The sequence below is a fragment of the Pleurodeles waltl genome, chromosome 5, assembly GCF_031143425.1.
Source record: "Pleurodeles waltl isolate 20211129_DDA chromosome 5, aPleWal1.hap1.20221129, whole genome shotgun sequence".
Lineage (NCBI taxonomy): Eukaryota > Metazoa > Chordata > Amphibia > Caudata > Salamandridae > Pleurodeles > Pleurodeles waltl.
Genome location: NC_090444.1, coordinates 1,086,941,718 through 1,086,956,548, shown reverse-complemented (window position 1 = coordinate 1,086,956,548; position 14,831 = coordinate 1,086,941,718). Strand labels below are relative to the sequence as shown.

General features: G+C 41.6%; 1 pseudogene; it reads left to right on the top strand.

Annotated features, from left to right (window-relative positions):
* Positions 1–243: 243 nt before the first annotated feature.
* Positions 244–351, top strand: LOC138298334 (5S ribosomal RNA; annotated as a pseudogene).
* Positions 352–14,831: the final 14,480 nt, after the last annotated feature.

Here is a 14,831-nt window from a genome sequence, read left to right as displayed (position 1 = left end):
TGGGCGGGGCTCCGAGCCCTTTTCTAATTACTAATGCGTCTCGCAAGCGAAACGCATGCACAAGCGCATGCACGGCAGGCTCGACCCTAAACATGGTATTCCATGTGGGTTGGGGCATTGGGCCTCCGGCAGTGAGCACATGTCCGACTTCCCAAGGGGAGCCTGTGCAGGTGCAATTAAGAGCAGCAGTCTCTGGGCGGTGGGCTTGGTGAGCAGAAGAGAGCTGAAACTGCAGCTTTTCCTGCCTACAGTCATACCACCCTGAATGTGCCCGATCTGGAAACTAAGCAGGGTCGGGCCTGGTTAGTACTTGGATGGGAGACCGCCTGGGAATACCAGGTGCTGTAGGCATTTTGCCTCTGGCAGACACTAGGTGCTGCACGTCTTAGCTCAATTACACAGCTTCCTCGCTAATTTCATTTTCCACTTTTTATTTCCTGCACTTTCTTTTTTCCTGTCTTAAAAAAAGAACTAAAAAAAGAACAGCAATACCACTAAAATACACACTTTCCAAAGGAAAGCTTACAATTATTCTGCACTTTACACTCGGCCCAAGCTGAAGAAAACATTTGCTCCATGACGGGCAAAGGGATCCCTAGCTAAGGCTTTGCTTTCTTGCAGTAAGTATATGCATGAGGTCTTAAGACCAGATCTCACTTCCTGTGATGTCATTTCCTGTCAGGTCATGGGTTGTGATGCCAATACCTGTGATTCCAGGTGCGATTTCAAACGCCGTTGTCTCATGTGCCGTGATGTCACTTGCATAGTGTCTAACTTGGACAGTCCCCCACTTATTTTCTTTAAGACTTGTGCCATGAATAAGCCTTAGCCCCCCAAGAAATAGTGCTTGAGCCCACTATTGACAACCAAATGGAAAAAATCAGCACAGCGTGTCGGAAATGTGATAAAAGGATGATGATATACTCGGTGTGGAAGAATGAAATGAGTTGCAGATACTAGTGTAACAGAGTCCAAAAGCAGAGCATTCCAGAAACGGGGAATAAAAAGAGGAAAGGTGCGTACAATTTGAGTTGTTGTAAAAGCATTCCAAAGCATTTTCCGACATTTCATGGCACTGTAACAGGTGTCATTAACTCAACGATCCACTTATCGACCACAGAAAGAATGGGTGAGCAAGGCGTGTGCAGAATAAAACCTGTTCAACATAGGAAAACATCCCAGCAGAGAGCACATTACTCACTGTTGCTTCCTAAGCATTAAACTACATACCTCTGTCTCTTTCAGTTTCACTTGTATTGTAACAAGGTGCATTATTTTGCATGTTGTTTGAGAAAGGATTCCATGATGAAAGATCTGATTTTTCCAACAACTCCTAAATACTTTCTGTGGGACCCTGGTTTGACAAAAGTAAAGAAAACACTGACCACCCTCTGCCTGTAAGGCATGGCGAAAATGTTGCAGATGGCATTTACAGAGTGACAGAGCTTCTCCATTGATTGAAAAAAGTGCAAGAAGAGCTAAATCATTGGCTTGCCTTCCCATTTATTTCTGGATTAGTTAAGGTAAAGTAGAAGAGATATTTCTCCCGGCCAGAGTGAATGGAGGTGTCGCCACTCAGTGGGATAACGAAGAGAGAACTCCTGCATAGCAGCAACTTGGGAGTGGAGAATGAACGCTGCTGTTTAGAAGCAGCTTCTCCGCTGGTGACTCCTCCTTGTCATGCTCTAAGGAGGGGTCCAAGGAGGCGCAGCACATGCTGTGTCAAGTCAGGGTTGTCCATTGTAATTGATTGTGCCAGAGGGGCTGTCTGATAGTCGTGCTAGGTTGGGGAGGGGCTCCTGCAGCGTGTGAAGATGAGAGAATCGGACGTAACTCAGAGCATTTTAAATAGAGGAGTTAACGAGCATTTTCAATGCAAAGGGTCACACATTTGCTTTAGTTAGAGCTATTACCGTTGTAAACTCCTAACTGGACATTTTTTGCCAGACAAATGAAAAGAAAAAAAACGCAGCGCAATCACGCTGGGGTTTACATAGCTTGATCGCTCTGTGTTTTTTTTTTCATTTGTGTGGCAAGAAGTCCGGTTAGGAGTTTACAAAGCTGGGGGTGGGTGGGGGTGTCATGGCAAAGGGAGATTCATTGAACTGGAAGATGCGCTGTGCACAAAGGGTGAAGCCGAAACTGAACACAAGCAGCTGAGATCAGCGCCGAGCGCCGAATGAGCAGGAAACAATTTTAAAAAATGACAAACATTTGGAATGCAATGCTCTCCTGTTTGGTCGAATTAAAGCTCCTAATGTTCTAAATTACTGAGTGGACAATTCTTGCCACACAGACTGAAAATAAAGAGAGCGAGGGCGAGCTGGCCCTGGAAAAGCCCCCCTCTGCTGTTGGTTTATGTTTACAGAGGGAGCTGGTGGGGAGGAGGGACTGAACAAGCATCCACACTGTTGAGGTGAAACAGGCAAATGCCCCAAAAAGTCCCTTATAGAAGAGATAAACAGGACATAGCGCAATTACACAATACTTTGTGCTGCTCCCAAAGTGAAAAAAGGCAGGACAAAGAGGCAGAACTGACCACTAGCAAGCAAGGACTTTTGAAGGACACTGCAACTAACAAATCAAAACGCTGGAACTCACTCTCTTGTATACTTTAGTATACAGCAGGCCGAACGCTAACGCTCAACCTAAAAACAAACTATGGACAAGTAAGAACACTCTGAAAGGTGGTGGTAGGGGGGCTCTGAGGGATGCAGGAAAATTGGCGCTGCAGTCAGTGCAGCACCACTTTTCAAACATCTGCCCCTTGGTGTCATAGCCCAGCAGAGAGATCAATGACAAACACATGCCAGCTATTTTTCACTTTACATATCCTTGAGCTTAAGTGTTTTTGAGTTACATTAGATTGAAAGTACGGGCATCCAGTGTTCATGGTTTGTCACCTAGATTTTTTCAGTGCAAAATAAAAAACAGTATTTAGGGGCCTTTTAGGAATAGCCCCACAAGGTGATATTATCTTTTAAAGCCCTCTATATAGCGGTACTACATCTGAAAAGAGGTTTGTTCAAAGCTGAGTGAGCGAGAAGCCTGGTCAGTCCAGGATACAGTTCAAAGTGCATAGACTGCTCTAAAAGACGTCACTGTAGTATCTACCTGGGTGCTGCTTTTTATGCCATCCAGAACAGTAATATTATGCCATCGAAAATAGTATTGATGCTATCTCTTATTTCAAATGACACCTACATAATTTGAGCTAATCAGCACAAGAACTGGAAATAAGGTTCCACTTTTTTCCAGAAAACCAAAACTACAAAAGCTTCCTGTTGCAATTTGAGCCCCTGTCACTAGTTGATGTCCACACGTCCCCACTGGTTTGTCTGAGTACAGGAACTTGTAAAGATCTCTTAGGGAGAGAAAACTCAATCTCAAAAGCAATATCTGTGTCCCATGGTAACCTCTACATGTCTTCCTTGAAGACCTATGCAGCTGAATGCAGAGTTGGGGCAAATTTCACGTATCCATCATATTTACAGTCCTCCTCTAGGGTGGTAGGGGAGTTCTTTGACAAAATCACTACGTCTACCATTGGCAGACCCATTTTGTTTTCCTGTCAAAAGTCCACCAATATCCATGTAAGAATGGTGACATTTCCACTACCTGATACATACACTAGAAATGAACACCTAAATCTTCTTAACAAGCAGTTGGCTGCTACCCAGAATATTATAGGCACTATACCTTCACTGGAAGTCCACTACCATTTTCATGACAGGCTTTCATGGAGGTAACTCTGTCAGTAATGGTTGGCAGATTAGCCATGCTAGACTAGGTGAATGATCCACCACCAATTTTGGTGGTCACCTCCGCCCCTTTGTGAAGTTGATAGCAGACATGCAAGAGTGGGAGCGATGTTCACATCTGTAAACTGAACAACAGAGTGATTCGTAGCCCAAGGGCAGATGGAAAACCCACAATTTTAGGTCATACATTCCTTACTCTGCTTCCTGTTGATTTGTTGTCCTCTAATAAACTTGTGGGGGAAAGGTTAGAAAACTAGTTGAAAGGTATTTTTTCCCAATTTATTTCAGTTTGAATTTTCACTTATTTTAAAACCATAGGGTTGTCCTTTTGCATATAGATACGTCTATTTCCTCCTTCAACTGTCAACTTTTAACAGTAAACAACTGTTAGTATATCTTTGTTATACTGCTTTGATGAGTTTCCTTGGTGATTCGTTTCAGGGTTTACAAGAATTCAGATCAACGTAGCCTTTGGAAAGCAAAAGGGTAAGACCACTGCTCTTATTATTGCATATGCTTACAACACCATATCCTTCTCTCAAAAACAGAAAATAGGGAAGAAATATTAGACTCATAGAAACAATGGCAAAGTTAAAACAACATAACTTGACATGGTTAGCATAATTTGCTCAAAAAATAGGACTGGTTGGAATTCACCCTCACTCTCAGGTTTTTGTTGACCTATATGTGAATATGTTGTTGGCGCAAAATCACATGTAAAAATATTGTAGCTTAAATTTAAATAACTGTCTCTGCCAATATTACATTGAGAAAGAAGTTACATTTTACAGATTATAGGAATTTAATGTGACGTTCATGTTGGTGAATGAGTATAACTAGATGCAGAGGATGACATCTGTAGATCTTCAAAGTCTGATCTTTTTTTGGACAGCAGAGAGATTCAGGAAGTGTTCCAATTGTCAGTAGTGCATTTATAGCAAAACTAAGAGAGGATTAAGAGTTTGGTGGAAGGATATACCTGTCTGCCAAACTCCCAACAGGGTGGTCGCCGAGCTGCTGTCAACCTCCACGCAGGCCCTATTACGACTTTCCCACTGGACTGACTTGGTTTCTGTCGGTCAGCCCAGTGGTAAAGGGGTGGCAGCATTGTCGCTGGCTCATAATAGAGCCGTCCGCAATGCTGTCACATGCAGGGAGCACCCTCGAAACGTGCACTGTCTGCACAGTTGAGGGACAATATTTGCATTTGTTTCAACAATATATGCTTATGACTAAGATCTATTTGTTTCTGATGATTACTACTGCTAGGTTTACTCACTAGCTTCTTGAAAATGCCAGTGTCTAAAATATCTATTGTCTAATGAGTGTGCTTACAACTTGTACCAATGAACGACACCTAACTGTGTTAACATCTAGATTAGCAGCAAGCATAATTGCTCACAATAAGAATTGTAATTGCACTGATAAATCACTGTGCAGGATTGATTCTGGATTAAATCTTAATAACTTCCTCCTTCCATCTCAGATAAATTCTGGAGTCATTAAGGGTCAACATGTTTGCCTTGTATATAGGGGTACATGGGTTTGATGGTTGTCCCTCTCTAAAGAACTTCTTCAATGATTGTCATACCTCAAGGGTGTGTCCAGTAGCCTTCAGGCCGAGTCACTTAAGGTGCAGTGGAAGATCAAAAACTCCATTGCCATAAATAATTTATTTCCTTTTCACTGCAGCTCCATGTTTTGACATTCTAAGAATTTAATTCTTTCAACAACACAATTAGTAAAAATTCTTACACTGGAAAAACATCTTGATAAGTGTACGGTTAATCTCTGAATTTAGTGTGTTGGTCAGTGTATCTAAAAAGTGTGGTTTTGAGGTTTGTAAACAGCATGCGGGGCAAATTTACTAAAAAGTGATGTAACGCACTGCAGAAACCAAAGTTGTTGCACTGTGTTGCATATAGGAAGAGGGCAGGAAAGTGCAATATATTTTAGGCTATGCCATTGTTTCTCCCTCCCCCCCTTGAACTGGTGCACATTTGGATGTTATGTGCAACACTCATACTGTTTCACCATAGTGCAATGATGTGTGCATTATTTTTAGCAAAGGGTTTGTACTGATAGGGTACCTTGAAGCCTTTTATTTTCATAATATATCAAGAAAAAAAGAGCAATCCAAAAGTCTATGTGAACCTCAGTACTAGATATGCAGTGAACAGTGGTTGACACAGATCTCACTCAAAAGAAAAATAGCTATATAGAACAACAAACATAACAACCATACTGTAAAAGGTATGATACATATATCACATTGCACAAGTTCTAGTGCTACACAGTAGTTTATTACAATATATATCACATTACACATTCATAAGTGTGCTTAAGAGTGAAGTGAATTGACCCTTGTGCAAAACCTACTTAGATAAAAAGTAGTGCAAACATTACAAGTTTTTTTTTTTTATCTACTGCAAGAATATTTCTCAGGGTCTCCTCTGTACGCAATAGCACCAGGGGGAAATCTACAGGAGATTTTGAGGCAAGGGATTAAAACCTGCTCAACAGGAATTGCATAGGTAAATTCCCAGAACCCAATGAGGACAGAGATCACTTGCTCAAGCAAAGGGCAAAATTAAGACATACAGGCAGGCTGTGAGTACAGCATGCCAAGAGTGGGGTGTGAATCATCACAGTGAATTTCAACATACAAACTCATGGGTTTTTGGGCCTGGAAATTGACTCATGTAGATATATACCATAAAACTGGACAACAGTCAATTAGTGGCAAGGATAAAGCAATAATTAATTCCTACTGTAAACTATCTATGGCAAGTGAAGGATCACAACATTGTCAAAGCTGGTACTGGAGTTATGAAGGATATTTGACTAGTACATGAAATATAGAATTAGGCAGCCAGGACCAAGGATAAAGTTTGCGGCCTGATCTCCTGATCGGAGATAATAGGAGCAGAGTGGTAGGCCACAGTGACTGTCCGAACAAATGCTCAAAGCCTCAAGCAAACCAATATTTCAGATGGCAGTTCACGAGGCATGGAACACATAGCTTTTCCAATAAGTTACCACCATGGAATCAAGGTGCCATAAAGAATACAACAGTATTCCCCCTAACTGGAGAAGTTTTACAGAAGGAATGTCTATGTTAATATGCGACTAACTCATAGTGGTAGTCAATTAGAGGAAAAAACCCTAAAGAACTGTAACGGAGGGCTAGTATGGAAATACCATGGAAAAAATGAGGAGACTATTGTATGGACTGACTCTTGTTCAGGTCACCCCAAATTACAGAGACTATGTGTTAGAAATGGGGTCTCTGGTTGGCAGTCAATTTGCACTCTGTTCAAGCAAGGACCATCACTCGATTCAGGTTACTGGAGATACACACCTATGAAAACCCCTGCTCACCCCATTGGTAGCTTGGCACAAACAGTCAGGCTTATCTCAAAGGCAATGTGTAAAGTATTTGTACAATCACACACAGTAACATAATGATGACACCACAAAATTACTCAAGACCAGCTTAGAAAAATAGCCAATATTTATCTGAGTAAAACAAGCCAAAAATGACAAATATCCAACATACAGTTCAGAGTTATGGTTTTTCAAAGATTAAACTTCCATATAGCACTTAGAAACACAAATGCTTCAATTGGGTGTTATCACGGGGTCATGACGGAGTCATTCCCCACAAACCCACACCAATGGTACCTGTCACAGAGTCGCACGGACCCCCAAGTACAGTACTTTTTGAAAGTGAGGAAACAAGCCAGTGCACGGAGTCGGAGAGGCAAGGCAACGCTGTATCCGGTGAGGCATTGGTCCCTAGCTGCAGAGCAGTGGAGATAAGGCACCGGTGTGAAGTGTTGGTTCCTTGCTGCGGAGCAGTGGAGATGAGGCGGCATTGATGTGAAGCACTGTTTCCTTATGCTCCTTCAGGGTCGATGTCCAGTAGGTCAAGACGCAGTGGGGCGACCTCACGGGGTCACGGTCATGCCACAGGACTGCAAGTACAGTGGTAGAGATGGGTGTCAGTGACACGGCACTCAGGACTCACAGAGTCACAGGATGTCAGAGGGGCTACGGCGGCGTCAGGCCTGCAATGTTAGTCAGGGTCATCACACTCGGGTGGGGACCACAGCTTTGATTGCAGGCAGGCACTTGTATCAGTCTGTACATTGTCCAGCATTGGTGTACTTGGTTTTTCTTTGCTTTTAACTAGCTTTCACTCCCAAGGACCCAGAAACTGGAATAGTGTCACCTGGCAAGTTAGAGTCCACAGTGAGTGGACCCAGAGGCTGGTAGGTGAAGTCTGTGCTGTCCCTGAGACTTCTTAACAGGAGGCAAGCTCAGTCCAAGCCCTTGGAGAAACTTCACAAGCAGGATTCACAGCAAATTCTAATCTTTGTCTCCTCTAAAGCAGAAGCAGCAACTTCTTGCCAACCCAAAAAAGGACACACAGCAAAGGGGCAGTACTCCTCCTCCAGCTCTTCTCCTTTGCAGAGGTTCCTCTTGATCCAGAAGTGTTCTAAAAGTCTGGGGTTTTGGGTCCAATACTTATACCCATTTCCACCTTTGAAGTACGCAAACCTCAAAGAAAAGTCTCTGATGTTGACAAGATCCTGCATTGCCAAGGCCTGGCTCCAGACATACACCGGACGATCAGAGACTGCTTTGTGTGAAGAGAGGCACAGCCCTTTCAGGTGCAGGTGACACCCCACAGCTCCCTTTGTGTCACTGTCTAGAGGGAATTCACAAACAGCTCAACTGTCAGTCTAACTCAGATGTGGATTCCACATGCAGGCAGAGGCACAAAATGGTTAAGCAAGAAAATGCACACTTTCTAAAAGTGGTATTTTCAAACTGACAATCTAAAAAACAACTTTACCAAAATATGTATTTTTACATTGTAAGTTCAGAGACCCCAGACTCCAAATCTGTATCTGCTCTCAATAGGAAACGGCACTTAAAAGATATTAAAAGGCAGTCCCCATTTTAACCTATGGGAAAGATAGGACTTGCAATAGTGAAAAATGAATTTGGCAGTATTTCACTATCAGGACATGTAAAAAAGGGCCAGGTCCAACACTAAGCAATGGATACATTATATCAACAAATTAAATCACACATATATAGTGACTTGTTCAATAAAATGATAATTACAGCAAAATGCATGAATAAATCAGTACAGCAAAAAATGGTCAAAAACATGTGACAGAGTAACACAACAGTATTGTTTATAAGTGAAATCCTATCAGTGGATGTAATTACTGCACAGAAAATCTAGTCTGCAAACTTTGCGTGACTTATCGGTCCATGTAGTGTACTGTGCATCTAATACAGATCTGAGGGAGAGACATTCCTCTATCATACTTAATCCATTTCTGATAGAGTTGCATTTATCCATTCATTTGAACTCAAGCCTTTGTAACATGAATGATTGGTCGCCATCTCTTGTCAAACATGTTGCTGCTTCAATCTCCTGTCATTTGATGTCATCCACTGTATGGTTGTGTTCAATGAAGTGGGGAGCTAGTGGAGCAGTGAACATTTTATACCTAACTATACTCTGGTGTTGCCCCATCCTCTCTTTCACCTGCTGAGATGTCTGTCCTCAATAAATATTGTGGCATAGACATCAAATACATTGAACCACTTTTGTGGCATTGCAACTACTGTGAATGCATACAGGACAGAATGCATGGTCACATGGGTATAGTGTTTGGTATTGGTGGTGAATTAACATACCATGCAACCACCACATTTATTCCTCTTCATGTATCTGTTACTAGCATGCACTACATAGTCCTTTCTGTTCTTACCTATCTTATATGCAAAGACTGGAAAATCATATGCAGCATCACTGTGCCTCAAAGTATGCAATATTTCTTCAGTATTTTCACAATTGTTTTGTGCGTTGACAAAATACAGTGACATATATACATTTGTCTAAGAGTGGATTAGTTTTGGGGCATAAAAGCTTCTCCCTACAGATGTGGCAAGCTCGTTGTATGGCTATCTTCATCACTCACCTACAATAACCCCTTTCTAGTAGTGTTGTTAAAAGCACCTTAGCTTCTTTCAAGTAGTCAATTTGTTTGGTGCAATCTCGACACAATCGAAGGAATTGGCCAGGGGGGTAGCTTATCCCTCAGAGTATGTGGATGGAAGTTCCGATATTGGAGCAAGGTGTTCTGTTCTGTTCTTTTACATTACATCATGTCTGAGCCATAGATCTAGGAACAATATACCCTCCAGGATATCGCTGTATGTGAACGTGAGGTTGATCTTGGTGCAGTTCGAATACACCATGAAATGCTGCAGGTTCTCTGTTTTGTCAACCCAAAGCATTAAAATATTGTCTATGTACCTTTTCAACATTTGATTTATGGCCCTGTATGGGTTGCTCACATTGAATACAAACCTGTTCAAATGCATCTATGAGAAGGTTTGCCAAGTTTGGAGCAAAATATACTTCCATGGATTTCCCGCAACATTGCGAGAAGTATACCTTATATTAGTTAGCGTAGTTCAACGTGAGAATGATTGTAAGGAGTTCTAAAAGGAAGTCCTTAGAGACTTGTTGAGGGGTAAGTCTCATGTTAAGGAACTATTTGATGACTTCTGTGTTCTCATTCTGAGGGATATTGGTGTACAGAGACTCCATCTCAAGGGTTACCAATAGACGAGTCTTGGGTTAGAAATTCATGACTTTATTTATGCTTATCATAACAGTACTATACCTTACACAGATCTCAATCTGTGGTAGAAAATATTTAATCAACATATTGATGTATTTACCCAGTGGTTCAAGATTTGAGCCAAGGCCTGAAAGAATCAGTTTCCCACTTGGTTGTGTGTTGATCTTATGGAAGTTGGGGAGGGTGCATAGCACAAGGATTTTGTGGTATTTTTTGTTCAAACAAATTCATTTTGAGTAAGAAACCCTTTTTCCTTTGACTGTGTCTTTGCCTCATGAGGTCACGCTGAGAATATTTGAGGTCCTGTACCACCCTTTGTCTTCCAGCTTGATGCCAATTTCATCATTGTTTCTCAAATCATTCAGAGCTTTATGTTTGAGTAGGGTATCTTGCAAGGGATAAATGCTCTGGCAGTTCTCAGTTGATCTAAATCATTCAAACCACATTTTTAAAATGTAAGTAGTTTAGGTGGCATCATCACATTAGAAGGGACTGACTCTTTACTTATGAAAAACATTCCAGCCTCAGCCTACAAAATAACCTGTGTATTTCTGTTTGTATCTTAAGTTCTCAAAACATTAAGTGATATACAGTTAAATAGTCCATATTGCAAGGAGTAAATGTTCTGGTGATTCTCAGTCAATCTAAATAATTCAAAACTAGTCTTTTAAATGTAAATAGTTCGGGTGACCTCGTCACATTAGAGGGGACTGATTTTTTACTCATGAAAAAACATTTCAGTATCAGTGTACAAAATAATCTGTATATGTCTATTTGCACCTTCAAGAATCAGTTTTTTGTCTGTGGACATAAAGGATAGGCTGTTAATCAAGAGATTAGATACACAGCATAAGATTGGAAGATGTTCAATTAGTGACCAGGACTAATTTTATGGTGTGTACCTGATTCTGCTACCAGGCCTCAAAACCCATTGATATGTTAGTTGAAATCCACCATGGTGATCCATACCCCACACTATGTATGCTGTAGGTGCAGCCGGCCCATGTGTCTTAATACTGCTCTGGGATTTAGCAGGCAACCTTTGTCCTTATTGATCTTTTGTGAATTTTCAATGCAATTGCGATTGAACAGGGTTTCATCCTTTCTACCAAAATTTGATTTTTGTACCACTAAATCACAAAGGTTTGGAAGTGGGCTTTAAACAAGGATCACTTCACTTCACTCTAACACACACTTATGAAAGAGTAATGTGGTTTAAATTGTAGGATTCTACAGTGTTGGACTAGAACCTGTGAAATGTGATATATGTGTTGGACCTGGGGTCCTTGCTGTGGTGTACCTTTAACTTTTTGCCTTCAAACCACCTGTTTTTGCTGGCTTAAATTTTTGGCCTTAGGACTCTGCACACTTTACCACTGCTAACCAGTGCTAATTTGCTTGTGGTATTTTCCTAAAAATGATAACATTGCCTATACCCAACTGACATATTTAATTTACTTGTAGATCCCTAGTAAAATGATACTATTTGTGCCCAGAGCCTGTAAATTAAATGCTACTAATGGGCCTGTAGCACAGCTTATGTTGCCCACTAAAGAGGCCTGATAAACATGTCTCAGGCCTGCCATTGTAGTTTCTTTTTTTTTTGTGTTTTATATTTTTATTGTCATTTTTCAAAACAATATACAGCATACAGAAACGAAGAGCTAGCAATAATCCCTTAACATCCGTATGTATAATGCAACTGAAAGCCTGAGAAGGCCACACCAGCGGTACGGCAAACAAATGAAACAATAGAGACAAGCAATGGATATTAAGCTTTTAAAAAATGTCTGCTATCTAGCAATATTTTCTAAGATATACAACATCTACTGAAATATACCATATGAAGCATCTGTAATACAATACCAAAACACCGCTCCACAATGGAGAGATGCGATGACAAAGCAAACTAGAACAGAATAACATAACGTGCACATAAGAGCAATTCGTTGTCATCATTTTACAATCATATAAAGTTATACAATTATCTACCTTACTTCAAGCTTAAAAAAAGAACACAGGTATGTGTATTACTAATAGAACTAATAGACCCGCCCTCTCCAACCTGCCCCATCATTAGAGGTCCATCATTACAAAGACCCCAACTGAGTGTTGAAGGAACTATAGGCACAGAGCATTTTTGTGCCTCCAAGCTGGAGACATCTGACTTTGGTACATGGTACATGATGTCCTATGGGACCCAAATAGAAGGGAGGGACTAGTGTCTCTAAATAGTAATATTCAATGACATGAATATAGTCATATTTAAGGGAAATATATCTGACAAGATAGGATTACATACTTAGGAACTGGAAGCAAGAGGGAAAAAAGAGGAAGAGGAGGAAAATATCAAAAAAGGTAACAGAAAAGGCAAAGACAGAAGAAAGAGAACAAGGAAAATTAGAGAGGACAAAAGCCGAGAACAAGTTTAAAATAAAAATGAGCAGGATAACGAGAGAAATAATGGTGATGTAAAGATGGTAATAATAGTGAAAATGACAATGATAATGATGATGATAATAGTAATAAGAATAAGAATAACTATAGTAATATTGACCAAGGGGGAGGGGAGGAAGAACAGAAAACACGCCTATGGAAGATCAGTGTACATAAGGGAAGGAGGGAAAGGTATGGATGAATGCGTGAAGAGAATGCATGTGCGCACTCAGTGGAGTCCAATGTGTAATAAAGAAGAGTAGAGTGAAAAGGACCAGTTCGTATTGAGGTCTAATAAGAAGGTTAAGATTAAGATTAAGATTATTGGAGAGGCACGGTGCCACTGGGGCATTTGTGATGTATTCCGCATAGGGGATAACCAGGTCACCGGCCCAGAGAGAAAGGGCGCCCATGTCTGTAGAAACATATCTGTATTATCCTGTAGATCATAAATAAGACGCTCATGTGAGGCAGTCTGATACATTGCAGAGATCAACTCCCCGTGGGAGGGTACACGTGTCGCTCGCCAATATCTGAGGATAGGTATCTTTGCCGTGGCTAGTGCAGTGTGTAACAAGTGACATTGTGGTCTGGAGAGATTAGGGAGCTCCCTGGTGTCGTATAGTTAGAGAAGATGAGGGGTAAGGGAAAGTGGCAGGGTTAGCGTTTCCCTATGAGTAGCCCCCACTGCTCGCCAGAAAGGATGTATGGCTGGGCAATCATACAGAATGTGAGGTAAAGTGCAGCGCTCATGAGGACACCTCCAGCAGAAGGCATGATGTAGTAACCTCGCAGTATGGAGCTTCAAGGGTGTCCAATACCAATCGTCTACCAAAAGACTGAATTTTGAGCGGGCCTCCCGAGCTCCACGGTCTCTAGCTTTGATTATATCCGCCCAATCCTCCAAATCGTAGTCAACCTGTAGATGGGCCTCCCACTTATTCTTGAGAGAAACCAGGAGGGGGAGCGAAAAGAGGTGACGATTTAGCAAGGCTTGCAGGCCTGATACGGCCTCCTTCAGTTGTCCCCGTGTTTCCCAGTAATGAAGTATTGGAGATTGAATGAGTCGTTGAGGAGGATTCCCAAGACAACTCATCAGACAGTGCTTGAGCTGCATAAAACCCCATGAATGGTGTTTGGAGAGCCGAATTCCTCCTTAAGTTCTGAGAACATCTTCCACCTATCCCTCATAAGGAACTGATCTATCCTCATGAGGCCTTTCAGACCCCAGTCCTTCCAAAAAATGGAGCATGCAGCAAGATTAGTATATGACACAATAAGTTCCTTTCTGGGACAATTTCTATGTCAACTCAAAGGAAGTTAGCTGGGGGAAGAATGATGTCAATGATGCTATGTGTACAACGCCCCCCAAAAAATATGTAGTCTTTTTCTCATGAGTGCCAAAACCCCAAGACACTTTGAAAGAGTGGACTGAGAGCAATCAGTGAACATTACCATTGGTGGTGCTACCTAATTTATTAATCACAGTGCAAGTCATCAGTATTTAGTTGCCCACTCTCATTACTTTGGGACTGCAGAATACTGTAGTAGTAATAACATAGGGAGGAAATTAACTTAACTACAAATAGCAATGTAGATTGAGCTCACAACTAATGTTGTGTCTTAGTAATTCTGATTTTGCAATACAATGGGCCATATTTAGATCTTGGCCGTCACACCACCAAGCCGAGTCAGCAGCGGACCCGTAAAGACTGCCAAGTCAATGGTCTTCTGCCCACCGTATTTAGATGTATTGCAGCTTAGCCAAAGACCGCCAAAACAGAGTGCTCCCCCTAGCCGTCAGGCAGGTGGGTTCCCGCAGGCAGTGTACTGGCCGTGGTTTGCTGATGGAGGAAAGACTTTGTTGGGCCCAATGGACATTAGACAATGTCAGTGGCTGTGGAAAAGGGTTAAGTCACATACACACACACACACACACACACACACTCTACCCTTCACA